This window comes from Gracilinanus agilis, chromosome 2, assembly GCF_016433145.1.
Source record: "Gracilinanus agilis isolate LMUSP501 chromosome 2, AgileGrace, whole genome shotgun sequence".
In the NCBI taxonomy this organism is placed as follows: domain Eukaryota; kingdom Metazoa; phylum Chordata; class Mammalia; order Didelphimorphia; family Didelphidae; genus Gracilinanus; species Gracilinanus agilis.
In genome coordinates this window covers 638,746,615-638,758,052 of record NC_058131.1, presented here as the reverse complement: position 1 = coordinate 638,758,052, position 11,438 = coordinate 638,746,615, and positions in this window count along the sequence as shown.

Sequence of the window (11,438 nt, the reverse complement as noted above, 5' to 3'; positions counted from 1 at the left end):
CATATATATGTGCGTATATATATATATGTATTATGTATGTGTATAAATTTTTTTAATTTAACAGTTTTTCAAATACCTGAAGAATCAACATTTTTGAGTGGAGACCTCAGGGACCAGAAATCAAATCAAACCCCATATCAAAAACACAAAACAAAACAAAAAAACACCTTCTTTTTGAAGCACATTCTCTGAGGAGTCATGCAGGTTTTCTTTCATCTCCAATAAAAAGTAGCCTCTCTATCTTTTAGTCCATTGTGTTTATGGGCTGCTATAATTGTTAGGAAAGTTTTTACCAATATCTAAGCTCAATTTTCTACTTTGCATACGTTCCCCATTCTTCCTATATGTTTTCTAGGCTCAATAAGAATAAGTCTATTAACTCTTCAACCCAGTAGTCCTTCAAGCTCCTGAGGATAGCTGCCATGGCATCCTCAACCCCCAACTCCTTTTAGTCTTCTCTTCTTCAGGCAAAATCTCTCCAGGTTCTTCTTCAAACTAGCCTCATATGTCATGAACTTGAGGCCCTTTCTTTACCACCCTAGTTGCACTTCTCTGAATTCCCTCCAGCTTATCCTCAAAGTCTTTTTAAAAACTTGGTGCTCTGTTAGGGCCCATCTGGAGGGTTGTGTTTGTGCTGATAATCACAATAAAAAAATGAGATGGCAACTAGGACAATAAAGATTCTCAAGGTCATGCTGTAAAAAGATAAGCCAAAGTAATTGGGGATATTTTGCCAGGAGCAGAATTGAGGTGTGGGGAGAAGAGAGGGAGTGGCAATTATCTTCAAATAGTTGAAGTGGGAGAGTCATCTTGTTTTGTCTGGCCCAGAGGGAAGCCAGTCAGTTGACCAACCTATATTTCGTAGATAATGTCTATGTGCCAGGCACTGTGCTTTGTATTCTGAGGATACAAAGAAAGGCAAAAGACAATCTTACTCTCATGGAACTCAGAGTCTAATGGGAGAAACAATATGTATATGATTAAATACAATATATATATACACATATATATATATATAAAATTTGTGTGTATATATAATTTGTATACATATAATTTGTGTGTATGTACATATATATACACACACATAAACATAAACTGGAATTAGTTGTATAAGTGGAGATTTTGTACCTTTGGAACTATGTTCCCCAGAATTCCTTTCTTCTCTCAGCATCCCTTTCTCTCCACCACATTGGGTGGTTACGTTTTTCTTTACAAGTTCTGAAACTCTACCTCTTGTGCTCTCTTTTTCCTGTGTGCAGGTCTGAGGAAGATGGCTTTTTGCTTTAACTTTTTTATATTAGTTATTAATAACTCTTATTAAATATAATACTTAGAATATTGGATATTAATTTTGAAACTCACGTACTATATAGAGGGAAGGAATTAGCTTTAAGGGTGATGCAGAATGATATCTTATACAAAGCAAGATTTTAACTGGGATTTGAAGGAAGCCAAGAGAAATTGATGAAGAGGGAAAATATTCTGTGTATATGGAACAACCAGTGAAAATACCCAGAATTTGGAGGTAGAATGTATTGTTTGAGGGACAGAAAAGAGGCCACCATCACTATGTAACAATGTCAGGATAAGGAAGAAGAGATAATTTTGAAGGATTTTGAAAGCCAAACAGAATTTCATTCCATTTCATTCTGGAGGTGACAGGAACCCATTAGAGTTTATTGATTAGGGAAGTTACATAGCCAGATTTACGTTCTAGGAAGATCATTTGACAGCTGAATGGAAAGGGACTGGAGTAGGGAAGGAGACCAAAATAGCCAGCTTTTGCAATACTTAAGACAGGAGATAACGAGAGACTGCGCCAGGGTTATAAGAGGAGAGAAGAGAAGGGGATTCATATAGGAAGTGTTAACAAAAGTAAAATTCATAAAACTTGGCAAAAGATTAAATATGGCGGGTAAAAGAGACTGAAGAATCAAGAAAGACCCTTGGGTTTTGAGCCAGTGTGACTAGGAGAATTTAGTGCCCTTGACACTAAAAAGGAAGCTAGGAAAGGAGAAAGTTCTGTATGGAAAGATTATGAGTTCAGTTTCAGCTGTGTTAAGTTTCAGATGTCTATAAGACATCCAGTTTACTAGGTATTAATGCAAGTCTGGAGAGCAGTAGAGACTAAGACTGGGTAAGTGAATTTAAGTATCATTTTCATGGAGATAATAATTAAAGTCATGGGAGCTGTTGAGATCAAGTTAAATAATATGGAAGAGAAGAGAAGACGACGAAGGATAGATGTCTTTAGAAGGTGTGATCCAGACCACTGTTCAAACTGGTTAGAAGAGTATAAGAAAAACCAGGATGAAGTCAGTGTCCTATAAACTGAGAGAGAAGAAAGTATCAAGAGAGATTGACTGTGTCAAAGGCTACAAAGAGTTCAAGTAGGATGAGGATTGGAAAAAAAAAGGCATTAGATTGGACTAATCAAAGATCACTGTAACTCCAGAGAGAGCAGTTTCAGTTGAATAATGAGGTCAGAAGTCAGACTGGAGAGAGTTAAAAGGAAAAGAAGAAAAAAGGAAGTAGAAACATCAATAATAAATGACTTTCTCAAGGAGTTTAGCCACCAGAGGGAGAAGCAATATAGGAAGATAGCTAGTGGGGATATATGGATCAAGTGAGGGTTTTAAAAGGATGGAAAAGACACAACAAAGGTATTTTTGTAGGCCATGGGGAAATAACCTATAGACTCAGAGAGATTGAAGAAGGGGACTAAGGCCAGGAAGTCTTGGGATTGTAATCTGTTCTAAAGGAGATACCGTTCACCTAGATGGGTTTTTTTTTAAATCTACCTGTGATTTCATTGGTGTAAAGAGCTCTCAGTGAGAAACCCCTTTTATCACCATTTGTACATCCCTTCTCTGGAACTAATAGACCTAAAGAGTTGACTGTAAATGTTAAAAGGTTAAGTAATTACAATCAGTCTATATCAAGGTTTGGTCTTGAACCTAGGTTAGCAGACAGCTCCCTATCTACTGTGCCACTCTGGCTCTCATCCACCTTAATGAGATCACAAATTTTTTGAGATATATTATTAATTCAAAATCCTTAGCTCGGCATTCACAGACCTTTAAAACCTTAGACTCTCTTGCACTTCAAAATTCTGTATATGTAGTGTTTACCAGCACATATTAGGTCTTTCATAAATGTTTTCAGGAAGTTAGAGGAATGAGTCTGGAGCTCCTTTGAAGTGTAAGATAACATAAAACGAAGGCAAGTGTATCTTTTAAGATTATTCACCTCTCTTAGCCTCAGTTGCTCCATTTGTAAATTAGGACGGACATCTATAATATCTACCTCATTGCCTTCTATTGTGCAGCACATTACAGATAGAACTAACCATCTACCTATTAAAGAATGGAACCACAGCGGGCAGTCCATGGGAGAGAACATGTAACAGGAAGTAAGGAGATCTGAGTTCTCATTCTGGGCTTTAATATTCATTCTTTGGCTTCTTATAGCATCCGTGTATTACCAATAGATGGGCACCTGCCCTACCTCAAAGAGATGCTTTGCAAATGCATGAAGGGTAATTGAGAAAATAGTCTGGGAAGAAACATATATAAATCCAAGGTCATATAGATAGCATGAATAAAGCAACAGATGAAATGTGTGGCTGCAGGGAAACAACGATTTTTAAAGTACTATTTTTTGAAAGTTAGCTCTTATCTCTTTATTACTATCATTGCTCATCTTGAGAGATAGCATGTCTTAGTGGATAGATACCTGCCCTCAGAGTCGGGAAGATCTATATTTAAGCCCTAGCCCAAAACATATTAGCTGTGTGACCCTGCGCAAGTCATTTAACCTCTAAATGCCCAAGGCCACATGATAAAGATAAATATTGCAGAGTAGGTGTTTATCTACATAGAAACAAGGAGGCCTTTCTACACTAAAAAAAAAAAAAACGGAGGAAATGACACTTGAAAAAAAATCTATGATGCTATCATGTGCTCTTGTCAGAGCCTCATCATATGATTTGTGAGATGCAGCCTGGGGGAAAACAAATATTTGATCCTGTCTTCTCCTTTCACAGACTGTTTAGGCTCAGGTGCAGAGAGGCAGCCTTCTTTTTATATCCTTGGATTCCCCATTAGTAGGGGCTTTTCTAGCAGTGGCCTAGAGCAAGGGTTTTTAACCTACAGACAATGGGGGGGGGTCTATAGATTGCTTTCAAAGGGTCTTGGAGAGGGCAAAGGGATATCTTTATTTTCATTGACCTCTAACTGAAATTAAATATTTTCTTCAATAATGTATAATCACACACACACAGATACACTTAAACTTGTTTGTGTGTGTATAATTTGCTAGACTGGGTCCAAAGGCTACCTTGTGTTTAAGGCAGTCCCAGAGGTATATGTGCAATTTTAAGAGCCCCTGGTTTAGACTGAGGGCATATAAGTAGGAACTTTTTCGAAATATTTGGAACCCTTTTCTTTTCCCATGGAAAATAAATATTTTATTTAAAAAATAAAATAAACTCTTATTCCCTGTGGCCACCAGGTGGCACAGAGCTTCAGTTAAAGGATGACAAATGTAGCTGGCTGGTCAGCATGATGCTTCATTTTAAGGCACTGCTATTTCGTGGCCACAGGGAAGATTAGAACCAACGTGTTTCTGGATGGCAGAAGAGTGGAAAGTAGAGTGTATAAGTATGAAAAGAGGCTTTCAGGAGAGATCAAAAGGCTGAATCTGGGCTCTGAGTAAAGGAATAGAGTCCAAGGAGACTATAAGGCTGATGTCTCTTGTCTTGAAGAAAAATGTCCGGTTTGCATGGTACTGATTGTTGATCACCAAAGAGTTGAGAACAGTGAGCGAGGGGGTCACAGAAACTTAGGGCTGGAAGGGAATTCAACTCATCTTAATGACTTGAGCTCTGGACCTAGAGTGAGGATATAGGTTCAGATCTTGCTTCAGACACTAGTTGTGTGACTCTGGGCAAAGCATTTATCTTATCTAGGTCTTAGTTTCCTCAGATGTAAAAACAGAGAGTTCCCTTCCAGTTCTAAATCTGTGATCCTATAAGGGAGGCCAACTCTCTTAGGTATCCCTTGGCCTGGTGTGTTTCCTAATTAGGTGTGTGCCTCAGTATCCTTATGCTTTAAATCTGAACCTATTCTCTCTGGGGACCTTGTGTAGAGAAGGGAAGAATGCTTTCTTGATGGGAGCATGTTTTTGTAACATCTAACATCCGTATTTCCTCAGCGAATTTACAAACTTACAACTTTGCAAAACTTAATATTAACTGTAGGTAGCTCAGTGGAATGGGATCCAGGTCTAGAGATGGGAGGTCCTGGATTCAAGTCTGGTCTCAGAATCTTCCTAGCTATGTCACCCTGGGCAAGTCACTTAACCCCAATTTCCTGTCCCTTACTTCTCTTCTAACTTGGAACCAAAGCACAGTATTGATACTAAGACAGAAGGCAAGAGTTTAAAAAAATTAACCAGCTATTTATTAATGGAAAGCAGGTATACCTTGGCTGAGGATTCATGAGAGATAGTGTTAGAAACCATAATCCCCTGAGGGCTCCATAGAATCCTGAAGGAGAGAGTAGTCAGCCATCCTCTGGGGACTTGTCAATGCAAGTAAGGATTGAGCAAATTTGCCTTTGTCTTTACATCACCCAAATTCTCTCTCAATGCCCTACACAAGTGGCAAAAGCAGGGATCAAACCTCTCTCCTCCATTTCCAGTGCCAATACATTAGGCTGTATGATAAAGCTCTCCCTTATACTGGTGAGCAGTGTTAACATTCGAAAGTTCAAGAAATAGAACTAGACAATCTAGTCCAGGCAAGAGAACAGAGACTGAAAGTAAAGAGACAAGAGTTATGATTTGGGGCTTTGCGATGAATTCTGAAGCCTGTTACAATGTCAGCATCTTCAGCGAGAAGGAGTTCTGTCCCACCTAACAGATGTTTTGTGGATGAAGGAGAGAATATCTGGGAAAGCACTTTGGAAGGAAGGTGCCATATAAATTCAAGGACATGTCGGTAAGAAAGAGCAAAACATTAGAGAGGATATGAGACAGTACGGAAACACTGATGTATCGCACCTCTGTCTGTCTGCTCTCCTTTCATTCCAAGGAAATTCCAAGCCACATCCAAAAGTTTAACAGGGCCTTGATTGCAAAAAAACATACCAGCCTAAGTGCAAAGGGCATGGGTTTGTTTTCTTTGATTTGGAGGAGAGGGATGGGATTTGTGGACTATCAGGGCTGGAAGAGATCTTCAAGATCATCTTGTCCAACCTCCTCATTTTACAAAAGGGAAATATGAGTCCTAGAAAGATTGGACACATCCAATATTCTGACGCCAGTAAAAGGCAAGGGTAACTAATGCAGCTCTGTATTTGTTAACCTGCTTTTTTTTTTAATGCCTATTTTCCATCTCGGAATCAAAACTGAGTATCGGTTCTAAGGCAGAAGAGTAGTAAGGACTAGGCGATGGAGGTTAAATGACTGGCCCAGGGTCACACAGCTAGGAAATGTCTGAGGCCAGTTTTGAATGTTATTCTGCTTCTTGATACAAATCTAAAGGGCATTTTAAGACCTGTAGATAGGCCCAGGAAGGTGTCAGTAAGCTTCAACCAACTCAGAAGAGCTGATCAAAAAAAAATTAATGTAAGCATCTAAACCTCAGAAATTGGAAAATGTGGGGAATAACAAGCAAGATGTATTGTTTGGTTAATTGTCTAAATTTTAAAAAGTGACAGAGAGACTATTAAAATGTGACCTACATACATGACTTGTTTAAGGAGTCAGTTGGTAAATATTCTCTTACACAGCCATGGATAAACCAAATTCACTGAAAGTGATTAAATATCTTGTCCTTTTTAACATGAACTAGTTTTATATATATACTTGATCAACAGCTAAAGTATAAAATATATATGCATATATACTTTAGCTGTTGATCAAGTGGCAAGAGGAATCTATAGCATACTATGAACATGCTTTAATCACATTGCCTAGTGCCCTTCATGATCAATGGCAGGTGCTGCTCCTGGTCATGGATCAGGGAGAAGCTGTCACTTACTATCTCTAGATCTCATTTTCTTCATTTGTAAAATGAAGGTGTTGAACTAGATGTCCTCCAAGTTCCCTTTTAATCCTACTTTCCTCCCACCCATAGGGCAGAGAGAGGACAGGGTAAAAGAGTAGGAGTCCAAGGACCAATAGCAGAATCACAGAGAGCTGTAGTGTGAGTTTGAGGACTTGGCACTTTGAAATCTCAGAGGAATATGAAGTCAGAGTAGAGTGGCTTGGGAGGGAATCTAGCATGGACTGAGGAGAAGTAGTAGCTAACAATAGAGATGAATGGAGGCTATTTGGAGTGGGAGAACACCATGGCGAACATAAGGGAAGATAACAACTAGAGATCAGAAGCCTTGAGTAGGAAAGGACACTGTTCTTCCTCCCTAGCCATGACTCACAGGAATTGGAAGGCATCTTCTTCCTTTATTCTCCCCTAATTTTATCCTTTCACTTGCAGGTTCAACCCTAGCCTTCTACTTCCTTTCAGTTAATATCGCAATGTTTTATATGTTATATATTGATGTTTCATATATAGTATTTATTTTTGTAGATAATATATTCTAATATCCACTGTGCTACCTAAAGGTCCCCAAACCTGCCAAGATTCTTGAGGCAGCTGAGAGGTAAAATGGATAGAGAGCTGAGCCTAGAAGCATCAGACATTTACTAGCTATGTGACCCTAGGCAAGTCATTTAAACTCTGTTTGCCTTAGGATCTCTATCTGTAAAATGGACCTCCCAGGTTTGTTGTGTGGATCAAATTAGATAATTGCAAAGTACTTAGCAAGGAGCCTGGAACACAGTAGGAGTTATATATAACATTGTATATAACAAGCATTTATATGCTTGTTGTTATTATTACAATAACTCCTTTTTAATTCTTTTCAATACTTCTGCTTCCTTCCTTGTAATCCACCATTACACCTCTTGCCGAAAAATCTCCAGAGGCTCCCAGTTGCCTCCAGTAAATTTCAGAATCCTCTGCTTAGAATTTAAGACCTTCTCTTATGTAAAGTATTTTATCTTTCCAGTCTTACTAATGTTAGTTACACTCTTGCTAAATCTCTTGAGCTTAGTTATTGTTTCTTTCCTTGTCCTTGTGCTTCTAGCCCAAGCATTTAATAAGCCTGTGTTGAATGACTGGCTCTTCTCCCCATCAAATATTCAGTTTGTTTACTCTACTTTTACTGAGTTCTTACCATTTTATTTTCACACTTAAAATTTGTTATTGTCAGCCTGTAGTTGGATCAAACTCCAGAGCCCATTATCACCCTTATGTGACCCTCTGAACTGGTCTCAGACCCAGAGTTATCACCTTCCCTGATGGTTATTAAAACATCCCTTATGTAGACTCTAAGCGATCATCCTAATGCAAATATTAATAATATGGAAATAGGTCTTGATCAATAACACGTGTAAAGCCCAGTGGAATTACTCGTTGGCTACAGGAGGGGAGTGGAGGAGAGGAGGGAAAGAACATGAATCATAAATGATGGAAAAATATTCTTAATTAAATAAAAATTTTAAGTAAAAAAAAAATTAAAACATCCCTTAGTTTGAGTGAGAGTCACACCTTTGGTGACTTACAGCCTTTTGGTGGTAGAGAAACAGTAAACTGCTATCTAAGAAGTCCTGCTAACAATAATTGCTCTTATCATCCAAGTTACAACATGAGATACTGCCTGGAGTCACCCTCTTGGGAATTTGTGAAGAACAGAAAAAAAGGGGGCATACTCAACAGTTTTGACCCTGTCCATGTCCCATTATTGGCTGGCTGCACAGACAATCGTAATCAATCATCTATTCAATTAACAGCTTGGTAAGCTAAGCCCAGACATTTACTAGCCATGTGGCCCTAGACAAGTCATTTTACTCCTCTTTGCCTCAGTTTTCCCATCTGTAAAATGGAAATAATAATAGTACCTATATCCAACGGTTGTTGTGAGGATCAAATAAGAGAATAATCACAAAGTGCTTAGTTTGTGTCTAGAACGTAATAGACATCATACAAATGTTGTTGTTGTTATTATTATTACACCTTACTAGCTAAGATTGTCACTGTCTGGCCTGATGCTGAGTGATGATAGCTCATTCGGTCAATGACATCAGAAAGAGGAAGGAGAGAAGATTGGTTTCCAGTCCTTTTCGTATGTATTTCGAAGACCATTTTAGTCAGGTTGCACTGGATTCTATTTGATCTCGCTCCAACTACTAAATTTACAGGATGAGCATTTACACCTTGGAAAACAGCTAATTCTACAAATCAGGGCTTGATTTATGGTTTTGTTGATTGTCTAGACTTAGGAAAGCATGGAGAAAATGTTAATAATGAAGATTAAACTTAAAAGAGTGTCCTGTTTTTCAGAATCAATAATGAAGCATTTATTGGCACACTCCGGCCATTAGTGCAAAATTTCTGTACTACGCAAGTTAGAAGGTGTATTACGTTTATCTGCGTGCCTATCCATGACTCCAAAAATGATATTGAAAAGGTCCCAACTTAGGATTGCTCTTGTTTTACCCAAAGTCTTTGGGATATAGAAGCCTGCAGCAGTAGTGATGATCTGGAACTTGCATGCCAAGTATTGTAACAGCACAGTGAATCCTAAATCCCCCTTTCCATCTTGTAAGCCTCTTGACATATAGCTGAGTCTAGCATTATTGATCTATCTCCAGGCTTATTTTTATTTTTTTTTTATTTGCAAAAGCTTGCTGCTGTACTATATACTGGATTTCTTGAATTCAGCATTATGCCCATCGGCAGGAAGAACTAGCTTTTCATCTATGAACTTTCAAATAATGGTCAATGACTGACTGATTAAAAATAATAATGAAAATCCATTCTTGCAAAGTGCTTGAGATCAATGATCTCAGCTAATCCTTAAAATCACTCAGTAAAGTGGATGTTATTAATATCTCCATTTTGCAGATGAGAAAACTGAAATTCAGAGTAATTAAGTGACTTTCCAGTGTTAGAGATGGAATTCTACCCAGATCTTCCTGAGTGCAAGTCTGGCACTCTATTCATTAGGCAACAATGCCTCTAGAAATGGAAATTGAATTAACATTGAAAGCTTCCTCTGTTAGTAAGAGATTAAATGATTAAGGTGACTCCAGAGCAAAGGGCTTGGAGGCAGAAAGACCTGAGTTCAAATCCAGACTCACACATTTACTAACTATATAATATTAAACTCTCTTTGCCTTACTTTCCTCAAGTTTAAAGTGGTTATATTAATAGCACCTACCTTGAGAGATACAAATGGAAATATTATAAATGCTTAGCATAGTACTGTCCCATATTGAACATTATATAAATATTAGCAATTATTATTTTGGGGAGAGCTAGGTGGCCAGTAGGTTAGAGTACCAGACCTGGAGTCAGGAAGACCAGAGTTCAAATTCAGCCTCAGAAACACACTAATTGTGTGACCCTGGGCAAATCACTTAACCCTGTTTGTCTCAAATTTGCCTGTACAATGAGCTGGAGTAGGAAATGGAAGACCAATTCAATATCTTTGCCAAGAAAACCTCAAATGGGCTCATGCAGAGTCAGACCCAACGGAAAATTGTTAAAGAACAAAATTATTATTTCTCATTTATATTCCAGCCATAACCATAACAATTCATGGAGTTCTTAAGTACATTTATGTGTGGCATATATCAGTATGATACATATATTAATTTGCATGAGAGGTTCTATTGGTAGTGGGATATAGTAGATAGAAATCTGTATTCAAAGTCAAAAATTCAAGTCCTGAAAAAAAATAATAAAATTCAAGTCCTACTTCTGACATATACTGATTAGCCAACCTTGAGCAAGTTGTTTAACTTCAGTGAATCAAATATCGCTTGAAGAACAGGGACTGTTAGAAAGAGATAATTTGATAGGAATTTCCTAGCTTAATAAAGTCACATGATGATTAAAATATCTTTTGTACCATGTTCACAATAAAATAAATTTTATAATTTTGAGTCAAAATTATGACTTTTAATTTTATTGTGTTAAAACTTTTTTTATAATTCATAGTGTGATTTTTTTAGTTTCCACGGTTTTTAGGATCTGAATAGAGCTGGGAGTTTTGGATATTATAAGGATGTCCACATCATCCTTAGAGAATCTAAAGTTTTGGTCAAGGACTACTATAATGAGAAGTCATGGGGAAATCTAAAGAAAACCCACAGTGGGGCATCTTTCAGGCAGTATCACAAAATACGCTAGTGACAAGGGCATAAACTTTGGGAAAGAAGTGAACAAGTATCATAGATTCTTCCCCTAGGTTTCCGAATAGGCAGCAGAAGGTCTTCCAGAGTGATCGGGATCATGGACTCAGTCCCTGTAGTGATTAAAATTCTCTAGGAAATATATATTAATTTATAATTATTTATTAGTAAAA